Below are 18,353 nucleotides of genomic sequence, written 5' to 3'. Positions count from 1 at the left end.
CAGCTGGGGCAGACTGGCGCTCGCTCGCTCGGCGGTGGTGGTGAGGGGTGAGGAGGGGAGGAAGGAAGGGAAGGAGGGAGAGTCAACACGACAAGGACAAAGCAAAGACAGGCCATAGGCCAGTTTATGTCACAATGGGAGGCAGCAGAAGTTATTAAACTTATTAAAAATCAATTCACTTATGTATCGGGATTTCTCTTTGTGACCGTTTTAAAAATTGATTCTTATCCCCCGAATCAGTATTTTGTATTTTTTTCTTTTTTTATCAATGATTCATCTGTTTATATTGTACCTCCTAGGCAACTACATCAAATCTGTTTCAAGCAAAACAGGCAGAAAGTAGAAAATGCAGAAAATCCATGTTATGTGCTTCTTTACAATAAAATAAATGTCAGATGTTTTGTTAAAGAAGGAAAATTCAATTCCATTTTATTTAATTTATATAGCGCTAAGTCACAACAACAGTTATCTCATTGCGTTGTACAGTTATCAAACCAAATCGCACTACTCAATGTTATTGAACCACAATACTTCTAGAATTGCAATTAATCAGTCTCTCCAGGATTTAGATTGTTGCGATAAAAGTTGCCATGTCTTTTGTATTTTTGTTTGATTGATTTCCTTGATGTTAAAATGTACACAGGTTGGAAGGACCATCTGAAATGTTTTGCACGGTGTGTTTCGTTGGTAAATGTGAAACGTTCAAGTCACACATCGTCTTCATATTAGAAACGAGGAAAGGAATTTGACCATGTATGTGTGTTACGTCAACCCGTTATCACTCCCGCTTGGTCAGTGGCTCTCGGAGTCACATACTGCCACAGAGTCCGGCACGGGGGTTGCTGTGATTGGTTGAAGTCGTGGGAAACTCCGATTGTTGGTCAAATTTGCAGTAAAATTGGGGTGATTAGTCAAAATTGAGAGTAGCACCGAAATTCACAATGATTGGTTGAATTTGGGTGAATTGTTGCGATTGCAACATTGCAAAATCCTGGAGGGATTGATCAAATTGATTTGGCACCCATGTATGATGAAAGAATTTAATCGGGACAAAAGCATATTGCCCCGGCCCTAGAACTAACTCTGTACTGTGGCTGCAGCAACCAGCGGCCATTAGCAGCAACTACACTCGCTGTTTAAATCATATGGACTTTTAGGGAGTTGCAGTGCAAAAGACTTAGAATCTGGATCACCAGCCAGAGGGTCACTGTTATGCGTAGAGACACACACAAACACCTGAATGTAAACATCCATATGCTTTGACTCTGAGCCTCCCGCTGACTTAATCCATAACCCCGTTACCATAACCCTAACCACTGACCCTTGTCCATTGCACTAAAATAAACTTAATCCTTACTGTAATCCTAACCCTAAACGCAAATCCTGCAGCAGGCGGAAAAAATCAGGGAAACGCCCGTGCTATCTGAGCAACGACTACTTTGAGAAACCTGGGGATTAAATATTGGGACTGAATCTCTGATCTGATCTCTTTTGTTGCTTAAGACTTTGCTGTAGGATGTGGCCATTCATTCAATTTCAATATTGTAATCATTTTTAAAGTTTGCTTTAAATAATATACAGAAATACTTTTAGGACTCCTCTCATAGTTACCGACTGTGGTGGGAAAAAACCTCAGTATAGGCCTATGTGTTAAATACAAATATTCTTTAATCTTCTGCATGAACTTCTGTGTCCTAGTATTGTGCAAACCCTAAGCCAAAATTCCCCAATACTGTCCCAAAAATGCATGGTATCAGAGCAATAACAACTAAGAGGTCAACGTGACCCGGCCTACTCTTGTGTAATTTCCAAGAAATTGTTTGGCTATATGGGGGCTATGAATGTGTGTTTTAGTAATCTTCACAATTTAAAATACCATGTAGTGGCACCCTGAGTGTTCCATTCAGAACCAACTCAGGTCTTTGTTCATGAAATAAAATTGCACCATTTCAGCCTCCTATTAATTCAGTGATTTCTCCTCTGCATTTGAAATTCAACGACAAGGTGGCGTACACGCACTTCCAGTGCAGTTCTGGTCCAGGTTGTCCGCTTGTTCTGAATCTGTAAGTGACGTCACACAATCTCGATCCGCAAAGGAGGTTTGTGCAGATGCAGTAGTAGTTTTCACCATGTTACTTAAGGCGCCGATAAACTTGCTTTTTAACAACGCGTACGCATAGACAAGCGGCTGCGGCTCAAACACTTTGTTCACATACTTTGCGTTTTTTGCGTGTACCGGGAAGATTAATCATATATCCACTATGGGGCAGCCATATCATCCTATGTAGATGTTGCCTAAATGTAGGCTAGGCTAAACAGGCGCATATGCCCACAGATACACGTGAAAATAAACTGAAAGCAATCCTACATACAGTACATACATACAGTAATTGTTACTCCAAATCTTTTATTCCTTCCGCCATCAGGTTATTATATTTAGACAGTAGCCACTTTAAATAGGATACTTATCCATTGCTTTATCAATATCAATAATTGTTGATTTATATCAAACACTGTATACATCATTTTGCAGAATAAATGATCTTTATTTGAGAAATATTCAAACTTACATTGCCAAATGACACTGTGATCTCTCAATTCTGGTTCTTGGGGTTAGACTGTGTGCAAGCCCAGCTACACAGCGAGAGGAGACTCTGATTGAACCAATCCACAACACAGCTACAGTAATTAGTGTAGTTAGTGTAAGAGGATATGTGTGTCACTTTTTACTTGTTAACATCTGGGTTTCTTGACTGGTTGTTGACAACTAACACTGATCTCGCAGAGCACCAATACAAGACATCATGCATACACATCCATACTCCACAGTGTCCCACGGCCTCTATCGGTTTCAAAATGCGTCTAATGATGGACGGATATTAGTGAGTAACAATTTGTCAGCTATAATTAGAGTCTCAGTCCCATACGGTAAAGAATGGCCTGTGTCAGAGTGTGTGTACGCACGTAGGAGCCCTAATCCGTCTAGCAGGTCACCCACGTGGTTTCAGAGTTTACTGTTGGCTCAGGAGCTGAAAGAGCTTAGCCTCTGTATAAAGCCCAGTATGAACGGCCCTGTGCTATAGTCAATGCATCTGGAGTGTAGAATTCCGTTGGTAGTCCGTGAGGTGTGATGTGTTTACCATCCAATTCTGACAATTTCTGTTTTGTTTTTTGTTTCTGCAATCAACTGTGCTCTATTCATTCTACTGACAATGGCTGTGAACCAGCAATGACTTCCGTCAAGGATGTATGGTTGCCTTTTTTTCCTGAAATTGCTTGTTTCTGAGTTGGCAGTGAATGTATACATATTTTATAGATGTATAATGTTGAGGTAACTGTAGTGAGGCCTGAAAGTTGTTCGTTTTCGGCCTGGTTTGGGATTGTAAGGGATGTGCCAATCAGTTATTGGAGAAAAGAGAGGTCTCGAGGCCTCGCTCTCTCGACAGTCTTGGGAAATAGTAACGTTGGCCTCTGAATGGTTCTATCAAGAACCCTGTCCAACACAGTGACAATTGTTCTTTTGATGGACTGACATTTCAGCCGGAGTTAATCTGTCAATTGAAAGTTTTTTTATCGAGCTGAGCATCAGTAGTGTGAGGAGAAACAGCATGGCCACTGGCACAGGAGGAGCAATTTGAAGATTTCGGCAGAGTTTATAGGATGTTGAACTGGATAAACCTGTCAGCCGCATCTACTCTACTGTAGACCTGCTGAAGCACCAGATGTACAGTTTGTCGCAGCCTCAGGCTAGCAGACTCTAAAACTCAAAGAATCACTCCACAAAAATGTTGGATTGATTAGCAGCTTGTGCACATTTTGTCCTCTTAATCCCTCTGTTTCCGCATATTTCCCAGTTTTAGGTATACAATTTGCAAAGAGGGAGACCTTCCTGCTCTTTAAATGACACACGCCTAAACACAACAGCTGTAAAATGAACAAATGTCTTTGCTCCGTTCTGTTGGTTCAGTTTTATTTGATCTATACATGTATTATATTTAAATAATTATATCTGTTTTCCAATTTTATTGTTTTTATTTTATTAATAGCCTATAATAATATATCCTGCAGACATCGCTCTGTACACAAGCACAAGCACGAGCTATCTTCCACGCTCAAGAAAAACCTACCTGCCAAACTGTGCAACCCAAACTACCTACAGTCCCCTTAAGCACAGCATAGTCAGCCGTTAAATAGTGCACCCAAATATTATCTTAAACCTAATTCCATCAGTTTTGTGTTGCCTATTAACACTGAAGCAGCTGGGCAGTTGATCTCTATTCCGTGGCCGATACCTTATTGTGAGGGAGGCGGGTTCACGGACACCGAGCTTCTGGAAGCTAACAGATGTCCCATTTCAGCTGAGCTGTGTGGGGAATATCAAGTATAGCTGCCTGCTTGCTGCTGGTTGGCTGCTGTAGCACCAAACAGGCTGTTTACTAAGTGATGCCCAGTGGGAGTCATCAGTCATCTCTCTCTCTCTCTCTCTCTCTCCCTCCCTCTTGCTCTCTCCTACTTAGCCTAGCCTGACTGTATGTCACATGTATAGTCTCATTTGGTCAGGCATGACTATGCTACTTCATTATAAGTCACCAAATTCCTTCGGTCTATGCACTAGGCCTAGGCCACTTCTTCAAAATATCCAGTTAAACCAAGTAAGAAATTATACAAATATACGAAAAGAATTATGAGTAGCCCTATTATTATTATGGAGTAGACGTGCAGCTGGGTCTGTGTAGCCTACTGTGCTTCTTCTATCTTGTGAAGGGCTCATTGCATGGGTAGAATCATAGACTGTAAAAATAATGACGTAGCATCCGTGTCGTCACCAATTGCTTTGTGGACTGCTGTCTTAAAGCCGGAAGTGGCAGGCGTCGTAATCTTGGTTTTTTTTCGACGATTTTTTGCAAAGAGGGTGTAGCTGGGTAAGACAGCGTGGCCAAGCCTTTGTTGTTTATGGTTACAATTGCCCTATGCTAAGCTAAACGCTAAAGAGGGCAAGTTGCAGATTGAAAACCCTTCTGAAGCGAGTCATCCTGCGGAGATTTACTGACAGGTTAAACGCAGACCTCTGGGTAATGGCGCTATTCATCTGCATGTATGGCAGTACAGAAAATCTGCATCTTTCCCTTTTAGTTGCCAGCTACACTGAACAAGATATTTTAGGTCTGTAGGTTTTGTGATACAATTAAAATGCCTTTATTTTACGTGTTGCAACCGACATAGCTCTTTATCTGTGTCCTTGTCAGCAGTAGCTTGCACACCTATAACACTAATCAATGGAGTGGAAGGGGGGGTTCTCTATTGTAATGTGAAATAAAGGCATTTATTTTTAATTTTGTCACAAACCCTACAATGTGCCTTGGAGGGTTTAAAGGTCCCATGGCACAAAAACATTAATGGCGTTCCCCCAGCCTGCCTATGTTTCCCCCAGTGGCTAGAATGGTGATAGGTGTAAACCGAGCCTTGGGTATCCGGCTCTTCCTTTGACAAAAATGAAAGCTCAGAAGGGCCGATCTGGAATCTTGCTCCTTATGAGGGGCAAGGTTACTTCCCCTTTCTCTGCTTTGCCTATCCAGAGAATTTGGCCCACCCATGAGAGAGAGAGACACATTTTGGCTTAAAAACAAGCAAAGCATGGCAGTTGGTCAAGGCCCCACCCCCAGCCTCCACCTTGCTCCATTAAACATTAGCAAAGAGAACAAGACCCTAATTATCGGAGGACAACAGGGCAATATATCATAGTGACATTTTACACGCCTTCCACTGGAGTACAAGACATGACCTGTTGTGTTAACTATGAACAGTGTGAATTTTTAGCATTGAAAGTTTATTTTTTACCTCGACATGCGTCTTAAGGTCTGAAATCAACTAAGTGGAGTTTTTGAGTTTAGTAAATAGCCTATGTTTACATATTATGAATTTCAAAAAGATTGCTCCAGTACGTTATATGGGGTCGTGCTCGGAATACGAATTAGCTTGAGTAAGTTGATAAAAGTAACAGCTTTACAGAGCACATTTAACAGAATTAGGTTAAGTTTAGGGTGAGGGTAAGGGTTAAGGTTCAGCATTTAGTTGTGATAGTTAAGATCAAGGTAAAGGGCTAAGGAATGCATTATGTAAATGATGGGTCCCCACAACGATAGTGAGAAACACTGTGTGTGTGTGTGTGTGTGTGTGTGTGTGTGTGTGTGTGTGTGTGTGTGTGTGTGTGTGGGTGTAAATGTGACACATTGTAAAGCTCTCCATTGTAAAGCTTTCCATATACATCTTTAGGTTCGTCATTAAAGATGTATATGGAGTCATTAATGATGTCTTTTCAGCCATGTTACAGCGTGTTAACTAATACCGCCGAGGTGATGAGGCATGTTGTTGTCTAGATAGAACAAGAGAGCGTACAGGGCGTACCATCCATCAAAGCTATAGTAGGCGCCACGTTCAGTGTGCACTGATTAATATTGGAGATTGTAATTCCGATTTACCATTTAATTTCTCCTGCCCACATTTAAACTTCATATCCTGTTGTTATTTTGTTTGATGGTTGCATGCATCTTCAGTGTGTGGTGTGTCAGTGGCAGGAGGCAACACTCTAATAATTGCAATGCAGCTGCAATAAGGCTTTCCTCGCCATTTTCAGAACCAAATATAGGTCAGACGTAAGTGCTGCTGTGCTACTATTAATAATAATATGTTATAAAAGCTTTTAAGCCTTAAACATTTCAAGCGTTTATTTCTGACTTCTAATGAGGCATGCAAAGTTGCTTTTTGTTGGATAAAACATTTTAATAGTAATTTTATGCAATAGAAAGGGGTTTGCATAGGACAGCAGTCTTCATCTTCATCTTCATCTTTGCTTGTTTGAGTAATGGCAGGCACATTTCAATCAGGACAGACTTCGTTTCAGATATGAAACGTTTTATTGTACATATGCAAAATAAAATATACAGAGTCTTTGGAGATTAGACTCCATCGTTATAAAATCATTTTTTAAGGAGTAGAGAAAAAAGGCATATCCGCCCCAATGGAGTCTAGACACTGGTTTTGACGGTGAAGGAACCCGAAGACCAGAGCGAAGGAGTTGACGGAGCGGCCTGCCGAAGAGGGGCCCAGGGTGCTGTGGGTGACGGCGACTGGAGGTGGAAGGGGAGAACGAGGGTTGCACTCTTCCCCTGAAATGACAGCTGACAGCAGAGACAGAAAAAAGATTTAAAGCAGGGACCTAATGCTGTGATTGGCTTGTGAAATTCATGGCCGATTCTAATTGGTTTAACTGAAAAGTGAACGCCTCTAAACAGCTGATTAGTTTAAGGAAGAGAGAGCGATGGATGAATTGCACCTACAATCAATCTTTGTTTGAGTGAGTGATTGAATAAAATCCAGAAATCAATCTTTTAATACATGCCTTTTTACCATAGATGTATATGTACTTATATAAATAAATAATATTAAATAATAATAATATAGCGCTTTTCTAGTCTTAATGACTAGTCAAAGCGCTTTCACAGAGTACAGGAACCATTCACCCTTCACACACATTCACACACTGAGCCACAGCCACCCCATGAAAGAAAGTACTTTTTTTTTTAAACTGGTGGGGGGGGGGTCAGAGTAAACATTACCTGGTGAATGATTAAAATCATATTTGACAGTTGCTTCTTGCTTATACAATTTACAGCATGAGTTCTCTGAGGATCCCATCCAAGCCAAAATGTGTATTGTAACTGAAACTACCCTAACTTAATTGATAAGAAATTGAATCGGGAGCTTGTGAATGTGAATTGATTTAGGAAATCATTGTTAATACCCAGTCGTAATAATAATAAAATAATGATAATTATTATTATTATTGTTATTATTATTAATGAATAATACATTTGACTGGAAAGCATCACATGCACTTATGTGTATATGTGTTCCTATGTTTCCGTTCTAAGTTTGGTGCGAGTCCATTCAATGTGATTGACAGCTGGAGACGTCCTGGAGGCTCTGTCTTCATTCGCCATGTCCATCACAACTGTCACTTTGAATTTAGGAGCTATTCCTTCTTTTATAGACCATCTGACACTGTTGTCTTGGGTATTTTTTCTGAGAGACGTAAATCCGGCCTCTGGCACTCCTTATGTCATCCCTGGATTTTTTTCTTATTGAAAGGCTAGGTAGCTGCCAAAGAACCTGGTGTTTTATTTTACTTTCTGTATCAAAGAAGAATCATAATTTCCTTCGAGTGAAGTCTGCTGTCGGGTTTGTGTTTGATTGTGAGAACTTCTTGCATATCGGCATGTTAGATTCATCAAACAAGACAAGCTCCCATGTCCCCTGAATTTCAGCTTTTACGTCAGTTTAATTGCGTCACACCTGAGTAAGCTAATGTCTGTGCTCAGTGAATGTCAGTGAGCCGCGGAATGTGCCGAGCGCTGCCAAGTGGTGCCTGCTGCAGAAGGGCATCAGGTTGACCAGCTTGAGCCAATCAGCCTGCCAACGGACAATATGGGGTGAAAAAGAGAGACGATAAAGACAGATGAGAGGGAAGTGGGAAAAGAGGAGATAGGAGTTGATTCTAGACAGTGAGACAGAGAGGAAGGTGTCGGTGGAGATCACTCTAGGTAACTGCAGCCACAGCTCCGTGTAAAACAAGCCCAAGTGCAGAACATTAAAACACATCCCATGAATACATATCCTGATTTCTAGTTGACCCATTACAAATATGTCCCCTTAACAACGTCCAGGATGTGTGTGACCTGATCAGCTGGTGCCAGGGCCACCAGTGGTGACAGATGTTGCTGCTTCCAGCCAGCCACCGCTCTCTTTCCTGCAATGCACAGATGTGCAAGTGAGAGCGCTGGCTGACAATCGCTGCATGAATCATATGACTATGGAAACATGTTCAAAGATATTAGGGCTGGATATTAGGGTTGAATATTCATTCAGATGTTTTTTAAAGGTCACATGACATGGTGCTCTTTGGATGATTTTATATAAACCTTAGTGGTCCCCTAATACTGTATCTGAAGTCTCTTTTATATAGGCCTTAGTGGTCCCCTAATACTGTATCTGAAGTCTCTTTTATATAGACCTTAGTGGTCCCCTAATACTATACCTGAAGTCTCTTTTATATAGACCTTAGTGGTCCCCTAATACTATATCTGAAGTCTCTTTTATATAGACCTTAGTGGTCCCTAATACTGTATCTGAAGTCTCTTTTATATAGACCTTGGTGGTCCCCTAATACTGTCTCTGAAGTCTCTTTTATATAGACCTTAGTGGTCCCATAATACTGTATCTGAAGTCTCTTTTATATAGACCTTAGTGGTCCCCTAATACTGTATCTGAAGTCTCTTTATATAGACCTTAGTGGTCCCCTAATACTGTATATGAAGTCTCTTTTATATAGACCTTAGTGGTCCCCTAATACTGTATCTAGAGTCTCTTTTATATAGACCTTAGTGGTCCCCTAATACTGTATCTAGAGTCTCTTTTATATAGACCTTAGTGGTCCCCTAATACTGTATCTGAATTCTCTTTCCCAAAATTAAGCCTTGGTGCAGAATTCCAGCCACTAGAGCCAGTCCCACAATGAGCTTTCTGGCAATGGCCTGTGGCTGTGGCTGTGCCATTTCTGAGTCTAGCTTTTGAGGAGGAGAGCGGGGGGGGGCAAGGTGCCGCTGGGGGTGTGGCCTTGACCAACTGCCACTTTGCTCGTTTGAAAGCCATGATGTCTGTCTCTCATGGGTGGGCCAAATTCTCTGGGTGGGCAAAGCAGAGAAAGGGGAGTTAACCTTGCCTCTTATGACCTCATAAGGGGCAAGATTCCAGATTGACCCATCTGAGCTTTCATTTTCTCAAAGGCAGAGCAGGATACCCAGTGCTCGGTTTACACCTATCACCATTCCCAGCCACTGGGGGACAAGAAGCAGACTGGGGGACCACATTAATGTTAAAAAAAACAACTCATAGTGTGACATTTTCATGCCATGGGACCTTTTTTAAATGTGCCTGCAGGCAACAATTCACTGGGGTGTTTTGTCGGGATTAAGCTACTTGCTCGATGTTCTCTATCCATTTGGATGTCAACTTCAGTTGAGCTGAACTCTGGGTAAAAGTTCAGATGATTTTGAGCAGCACATGAGGCCAGCACCAGAGAGGTGGGCGTCCACAAAGGCTTAGCCAGTCCAAGGCTGTTTTGTTGCCGATGACATGTGGCGTCCCTGATGCTTAGAGCGCAGTCTGTCCACACGGACACAATTGGGCTGCTTTCAAGGACAATGAGATGGACGGTGTCTGGCACAGGGGCTTTCTGTGCTAATTAACGTGGGCAGCCAATCAAAGGTTTGTGCTTCGACAAATGAGTAGTCTTTCCCGCCCACCTCTGCACTGGGTCTGATGGGACATTTATATTTGTCTATTAGGCATATGGAAAGGAGAAAGAGAGAAGAGAATGTTTTTGTTGATGTTATTGAGCACCGTGAATCACTGAACCCTCTGCCCACACTGGTCTCAAAGCTCCTCTAATAACTACCAAAAAGGCCAATGAGTAACAACAAATATAACAAACAATAGAACCCCCAAAAAAAGAAAGTTGTGTAACCGTGGATTCTTCCATCCAAGGTTTTAGTCAAAGTTAGAGAAAATATGTGTCTGGCTTTACTTTACTGAGCTTTTTTACCCCAGGAGTAGTTCAAAAGGGAAACATATGAAGAATAAAGGTTTCAAAGAATAAGTTAATAATAAATTAATGTTTACTTTTACCTAAATGGAGCCGTTCTTTAAAGAAATATCTTTGGAAATCAGATAACTGCTTTATGATTCAGCTAAACTAACAAAAAACCAAATTGCATTCTTCCCAGGAGACTTTCAACAAATCATTAGGAAATGGAATGAACAGCTCTGTAAAATAAAGTGTTCCCTTAAACATTTTATAGATTTACATAGCAAATCTCTGTTTGCTGCTATATTAACATTGAATGTCCAGTACAACCCGTTTTGAAGTAATACTGATCTGGCGTGAGATGTGTGTTTCACTACAATTCAACTTATCTCTACAATAACAACTACTTGTCTCGGATTCTACATTAATTGTAGCCATTGGTGACTGTGGGGAAACTATAACTGATAATAACTGATAATTATAAATAACTGATAATGAAAGCTCTCCTTTCCATCCCTGCCGCCTTGCCTGCCTCTCCTTCTCTTTCCCCCCATGGCGATGTAACGTCTAACTCAACACGCTGCTGAAAACTGCCAATACTCAGAACACATCTTTATTTTCTGCAACACAAGCCACAGTGGCATGACGTTGCATTCCCTTCTTCCGCTGACCAATCGTGCAGCTGCCTGTCGCCGACACTCTGCAAATGAGAGCGCGAGAGCAGGAGTGAGGCTAGCAACGAGGAGGAGGAGGAGGAGGAGGTGGAGGTGGAGGACAGTGGAGGACTGCAGTAACAGTCCCAAGGCCCCGCGGATACTCACTGAATCAAACGCTGAAGGCTGTGTATGATTGAGCTGCAGAGTCCGACGGAGTGTGTTTGTGTTTGTCGCCAAGATGGGGCCAATGAGAGCAAGCGTGCCTGTTATTTTAGTCCGTATGCGTCTGGATTTGCTGCTCGAGTGATACACAGAGAGCCAGAAAGTGATGGAGGAAAAGCATGCCCCGGAGTCAGAGCCAGACGCTTAATGAAGCAGTGATTTGTTTTTTCTTCTTTTTTCCCCTGCCTGCCCTGTGTCAGCTAAGATGATTCCTCTGTTAGTCGAGTGAAAGGCCGTGGCTGAGGGGTGTTTCTGTGTGATATTGATACATTTCAGAAAATGAAAAGCAGCCTTTTCCCCCAGCTGTGTGTTCATGAGCCGAGCTGTTGGTTTATGGACCGGTTTTTGATCAAAATGGAGCTGTTCAACATTGTTGGCAGATGCTGCTAAGTGATGAAGGAATCATTAGACGTAGCTCAAAGGCTGGTTGGTTGGTGCGACCTTATGTGTGCTGGGGCCTTCGTCTAGTGTTGTTCTAGTGTGTATTCTGTGTGTGGTTGGTTAACGGTTGATTTAAGTGTGCAAACCGGTGTCTGGGGGATTTTATTTAAACCAGCCAGGCTATTTTTTAAATTGAAGCACATGCTTAGCTATACTTAAATTATTGTTATGGTATTCAGATCCTTCACTCCCCCAAATTCTTCATTGTACAGAAGGATTATCTGCTAAATGTATCACAGGGCTGATGTAGTAGGAGCTGAAAAATAAGATTTGAATGGTAATGTGTAATGGTGTAATTTCTTTTTGTTAAAATGGATTTTATAAAATTGGTATTGAAAAAATAATCATTCAGGAACTGGAGTATGGTCAGCCTACATCACCTATCTAATCTCACATAGGGGGAAACAACGCTCAGGCTTCTTTTGTATTTCTTTAAACAAAATCGCAACCATACCAGCAATGTACTGTACATCCGTTGAGCCAGCCAGAATGGGAAAAAATCATATCATACGTGAAATTAAAACCAGTGTACCGGATGAGCCTGTACACCACACAGCACTATACAATAGAGCTTAGAATACCAGAAGAAGCTAAAGCTACATCTACATTGCTACGTTTTAGTTTTTTAAGCTGTGTTTAGTGCCAAAAGCTAGTGTTTTAAGGTCCAGTAGAATAACTAATCTCTGTTTAAACTATCACGTCTAAACCACATATCAACATCCTTTGCCTACTGGGCATGCGCGTACCGGGTTAAACAGGAGGCAACATGCAGACTCCGGCCGATGGCACTGTACATTAGTGGCTTAGTCTCAGAGAACGAGTAGTCATGACCCAATCAGGCGGCGAAACGTTGGCGTCGTTGTCGGTGTTTCCAAAGGTCTCCATTTGCGGCCGTTGAGACTGCAAAACATCCCCGGAGATTCCAAACCAAATGTCTCGAGGTTAGGGGCTCTGAAACGCCAGAGCAGGAGGAATACGAGGTGTAAATATAGCAAAAGTTAGTTGTTTTAAAGCAAAAGGTAGCATTGTAAATGTAGCCTAACACTGCTCTACCACAATCAGCCGTGAGGTCGCTCAGAGTTTCCCTAGTTCAATACCGAGTCTCGGTAGCAGATCTCACTTCCTTGTTACAGTGTAACAACAGAGACTGAAATGCAAACAGAGCACATGTCACAAAACAAGAAGTCTATGCTTATTGTCTATGTTACAGTAAGCCATACAGCTCTACAGATGGATATTTTGACTACATCTCCATGCCACAGCTCATAGAACAGTGAGAAAAGAACATCATATCTTTAACACTAATAAAGGAGATGAGTGTTAGGTTTCACTTTTTGATTTCATTGTTCAACTCAAGCTCAAGGACTCGTACAATAACATGCTTTCAAACAGCGCATTCAAACTCTCATTGACAAGTGTTAGGTTGTAAAAATCCACACAGTCCCACCCAAATCTAGGATACAGGAGTAATGCAGTGCAGGTTATGACTTTTCAGTTCATTTGGCTGGCATTTAGCTGCTACTCTCACCACGTTGACCCAGAGGCTGGGCTAAGTTTAAAGCCTCATTGGTTAAAAGTGCCACATAACCCCTTTGACAAAGAATTGCTGCTCTGGCATTTAGCGAGGGCAGATGAGCGTAATGCGGCATCCAGCTCCATACATCATTGTGCGGAGGTGTCCGACACCCGAGCAGAGAGCAGCGAGGTCCAGCCGTATTTCATTAGGCTTCGGGATGCAACAGAGGGAAATATTAATATGCATGGCCACAGGTTGTTTTTGCCCTATCCCTCTCTTTGTGAGAGTGAGTATCAGGAGCCTGGCTTCAGTCTGACAGCCTTTGATGGCGGCTTCTTATTCAGCTTTAGCTATAGTCCAGAGTTGTCCAGTGTTTTTGTTATGACTGCCTGCAGTCACTGAAACCCCTGCAATCCATTTCAAATAGCAATGTAATACAGGCCTGATGGATGGTGTGAGGACAAGAGGATGTTGACAAGAGATGATTAGTATAGTCTGGAGATTACTCCCTCGAGATCAGAAGCCATCTCATGTTCTTGTTTGTAAACCTAATGACTCTGCATCCGAGTTGAGGATGCCTTATTAGTTTCTATAACTCATAACTGATTAACCAAGGCTGGAAAACAAAGTGACTGGTAACTCGGCCAGGGTATGGAACTTTTTATGTTTCCGTTGCGCAGAGTATTTAGATCTGTCAGGCTTTGTAGTCTTCTTGTAGTATCATCTTGGTATCAGACCTTGGGTGTTGTATCAGCATTTGTGTTAAAAAAGGTGAAACCATACCCAGCCCTATGGGAAGACGGATCTGTGGGACAGGAAGCTAATTCAATATGCAAAGGGATATAATGAAGTATATTTTCTAATGACCAACAACATGATGGAGACTTTGTGAAATTTCTTCAGTTTCTTGGTTGCATCTTTAAGATACGAAAAAAAGAGGAAAGGTGGCGTACAGTTGGTTTATGTGAGATTATGAATTCAGCTTCTTAAAGGTCCCATGACATGATGCTCTTATATAGAGCTTAGTGGTCTCCTAATAACTGACAACAATTATAACCCCCAACTGCCACTTTTCTCGTTTGAAAGCCATGATGTCTCTCTCTCATGTGCGGGCCAAATACTCTGGGCGGGCAAAGCAGAGTAAGGATCAGGTAACCTTGCCCCTTTATGACCTCATAAGGGGCAAGATTCCACCTCGGCCCATCTGAGCTTTTATTTTCTCAAAGGCAGAGCAGGATACCCAGGGCTTGGTTTACACCTATCACCGTTTCTAGCCACTGGGGGGCCATAGGCACGCTGGAGGAATGCATATTTATATTAAAAAAAAATCTTAAACTGACATTTTTATGCCATGGGATCGTTAAGCTTGAGTGCTTGATTGGTCAAACTTAAAGTTGCGGCCGGAAATCCAAAACGATGAGCTGAAAGACGCGGACATGCTCCGTAGAGCTGAGAGGAACAGCAGTTGGGTGATATCTGTCTGTGGGTTTGTCACTACGAGCGACACACACCTTTTTTTCAAATAAAAGTATTGGTAAGTGTAGCTTAAAGATACAAAAAATACCTGTTCCTTCAACTTCGGGAGAAGGATATGTACATTGCACAAGGACAACATCCTCTGCCTACCTTGAAAACCTTGCAACGGCTTGATAAAGATATGAGATCCTTGAAACATTATCACTAGTTCTTTCTCATCCGTAGGGATAAGGGATATTTTTGGGCTTCTTTGCAGAAAATGAATGGGATAAAGTTTTCCATTGTGCTTCCAGCATTGTAACAGTGTATTACGTCATCCCAGTCTCCCCCTATAGTCTTTATATAGCACAGCATTATGTCTGATGCTGTATGTAAACACCAATTCCCTGAAAAAAAAATGTTGCTGCAAGGCAAGCATCGGGGAGGGGAAGCAAAGAGGAGGAATGGAAGACAATGCAGACGCAGGCCCTTTTTTCTAGGTCTAATCCCTCTTAGTAGGAAAGCGATAAGCATGTTTTGACTTAGCCCACAATTTCCTGTTGTTTATGCATCCTTCGCCAAACCACGTGGATCCCAGTACAGTCGGATTATCTTAGTGATGCCAGTTTGGCAGGGCTGCAAAGATAGGCCTACCACAGCCTCCTAGCCCAGATCAAATCACAGCAGCGGCATAGAAAACAAAATGCCTCTGCATCTGTATGCCTTCATTTTTCCCTCCCTCTATTCATCTTTGTGTAAGCATTTGCTCATAGATAGGAATCTGTCAGAGCTGGTGGCTTTGTTGACGCGTGCCTCTCATTCCTCTCTGGTGCTCATGAGCTCTTTGCTTGCAGGGGAGATGGAGATTGGTGCAATCACAGCTCAGGATGATGCCTGTTTACCCAGAAAAAAACCCCATCCCAACGTTAAACTAATGGCATCGGGAGCAGCCCGTTCTTCACTGGTGTGAGAGGAAAAGCCTCTTAATCTTGCTGCAATTTCCCACTAGGGCATTTTTCTGGATTTCACAGTTTAGAAGGATGTGTTTGGCTTGGTGTTGAAGTTATTTTTCAGTTAGGTTGTTAAACTGCGCTTCCTAACACACTTTTATCCAATGCAGGACTACATGGAGTCTTCCACATACACAACACATTGTATTTGACGCTGTAAGTTCCTAGTGTTTTTCACACTACTAATAATTCGGATTGACTGTGCAACTGGGAGTATTTGGTCTTGCACAAATTGACACAGGCAGTGCCTGAATTGGACCAAAAAAGCTGCCAGCTTTTGCATGACATTATCATTGCATGTGTCGAATCTACAGTGTCTGAAAATGCGGTTATGTGGATCATTCTATTTGGATTATATGGGGGTACTGAATGTCTGATTTAACATGTAATTACTTGGTTTGGCCCAATAAATCTCAATATATAGCTTACTTTGGTATAAATATCATCCTAAGCTGCCTTGCCTTGTAACAATACAGTTAACAACAATTAGAAGTAAGGGTGCCCATGTGGCCAAAGATCAGAAGTGCTGGTACACGGTACTTCTAAGTACTGGCCCATTTCAGGCAATGGGCACGTGAAGATTCCATCACACTATAATGACGCTCTTTGTTTGGAATTGTGTAGCCCCCTGTTGTAGGTTTGAATCCAAAATGTTGCAGTTTTTGCTAGTATCGGTCGTCATTACAGTACACTAAACAAGTTCATGGAAACCTGCGGAGAAAGGTGATAATACTCAGATAATACTAGAAACAGAAGCTGCTGCAGACTATAGCTGAAGTAGGCGCACAGCATTGCAGCTCCCATGGTTACATTACCTGAGTTGTGATTCCTGAGTTGTGAAGCCCTGCAATGATGTGCCCACAGCTGAGATGTACATGAGAAAGGACTATGCTGACCCCAAGACAGCTCTTAGCAGGGTCACAACTTCCTAATGGGGCCTAGGGCACAAAATGGACTCAAAGTGTTGGAGAAGGGAAAAAAATACATCTGTGAAATCAAAAATGGAGGGCATTAATGACATCCTGTACAGCATTTCTTCAACGGTTTGCAATGAGTTGACATGCTTCTGTGTGAATATGACATCTGTCCCTCTTGGGTCCACACAGGTGATCCGTGAAAGCCTGTAACCTGGACATTTGTTACAAGAATACTAAGCCAGGGGCAGTGGCAAATGTTGGCACCACACAGCCTGTAAGCAGAAGAAAATGCTGACCCATCTGTACATATACTGCAGCAAGAAAAAAACAAATCAAGCTTTACGGGACTAGAACTCACCAGTGGGGAGCTGAAGGTGGAATGTTTTGGGACAGGGAGGAAAAGCAACTATTATCTGCTGTTCGAATAGACATCAGGTTACAGTAGTAAGCCTGGGATCTTACAGTGTCATGGTGTCAGTTAGGGTTGGATAACAAAACCCGGTTCCACTATGGACCAGTAGGAATCACACCGCATCAGAACGCAAATTTCGGTTCCTCATATCGGTTCCACTTAGTGTGTTAACTGAAATATTTTCCCCTCTGTCTCTGAAACATACATCACACTTTCTCTGTAGTTTAATGTCAGCTGCTTACTGTAAATGTAGGCTACTTTTAAAATGCCATATTTTCCCTCCAGGGCTCTGGTTAGCATACCAACTCAACATTTATTTTGTTGTTACTTGTTAATAGTGTATCTGGTATTTATTGTTTAATTATTGTAGTTCTGAGTTATGACTTAGGTTTACTTATTATGTATTTATGTACTTTATAACGTTAATATATTGTTAAATTTAAATAATTTTCAATTTTAAAAAAAAAACTGTAAAAGAACATTTTTGATGTCTTTTTTCAGTTTTTCAAGAATCAGTTTAGGAATCGGAATCGTTGTAAAATTACTGGTTCAGCAACAGAATCATAAAAATACAAACGATACCCAACCCTAGTGTCAGTAGTCAGACCAGACCTTGCCAGACAAAACATGCTCTGGTTTATTGGCATTTCTTCAAACCAATCACAATTGACTTGGCACCGGACACAATGACGGTGTCTCTGCAAAATAGCCTCAGGAAAGATCTTATTTTGGGGGAACATGTGCGGCAAAAACAAAATTTTCTCACCCAGGAAACAATCGTATGTTCCTCAGGGGTGTCTTAATCCAATCCATCATCTTTTTCCTAAAGTTAACTAGTTGTTTTGGTGACTAAACGTAAGTGTTATTACCGCATGACGAAGGACCGTCATCTGGCGGCACCTGTACCCGGCTCACAGTCACCTATTGGTGGCCAAACAACCGCAGGTAGCCGGCGTCCCGGAGCTCTGTAGCAGTAACTACCTGCTCCGATTTTATTGTTCCATGGCACTATAAACTGAATGTTACAGCAATTTACTTAGTTTGAAATACTTGTTACTTTGATTGATTGATTGATTGATATC

General features: G+C 41.8%; 1 protein-coding gene and 1 long non-coding RNA gene across 4 annotated transcripts in view; one reads left to right on the top strand and one right to left on the bottom strand.

Annotated features, from left to right (window-relative positions):
• oxr1a (oxidation resistance 1a) overlaps window positions 1-18,353 on the top strand; it is a 216,966-nt gene that overhangs the window by 67,677 nt on the left and 130,936 nt on the right. The window lies entirely within an intron of this gene.
• On the bottom strand, window positions 584-13,041 carry LOC116690707 (uncharacterized). The gene is made up of 3 exons (XR_004332339.1): window positions 12,756-13,041; window positions 10,990-10,993; window positions 584-594 (listed from the first exon to the last, which is right to left on the bottom strand). It is a non-coding gene; the product is annotated as an uncharacterized LOC116690707 (long non-coding RNA).

The sequence above is a fragment of the Etheostoma spectabile genome, chromosome 6 (genome assembly GCF_008692095.1).
Source record: "Etheostoma spectabile isolate EspeVRDwgs_2016 chromosome 6, UIUC_Espe_1.0, whole genome shotgun sequence".
NCBI classification, from domain to species: Eukaryota; Metazoa; Chordata; class Actinopteri; order Perciformes; family Percidae; genus Etheostoma; species Etheostoma spectabile.
Note: the sequence above shows the minus strand (reverse complement) of the source record. Positions and strands in the feature narration are given on the sequence as shown.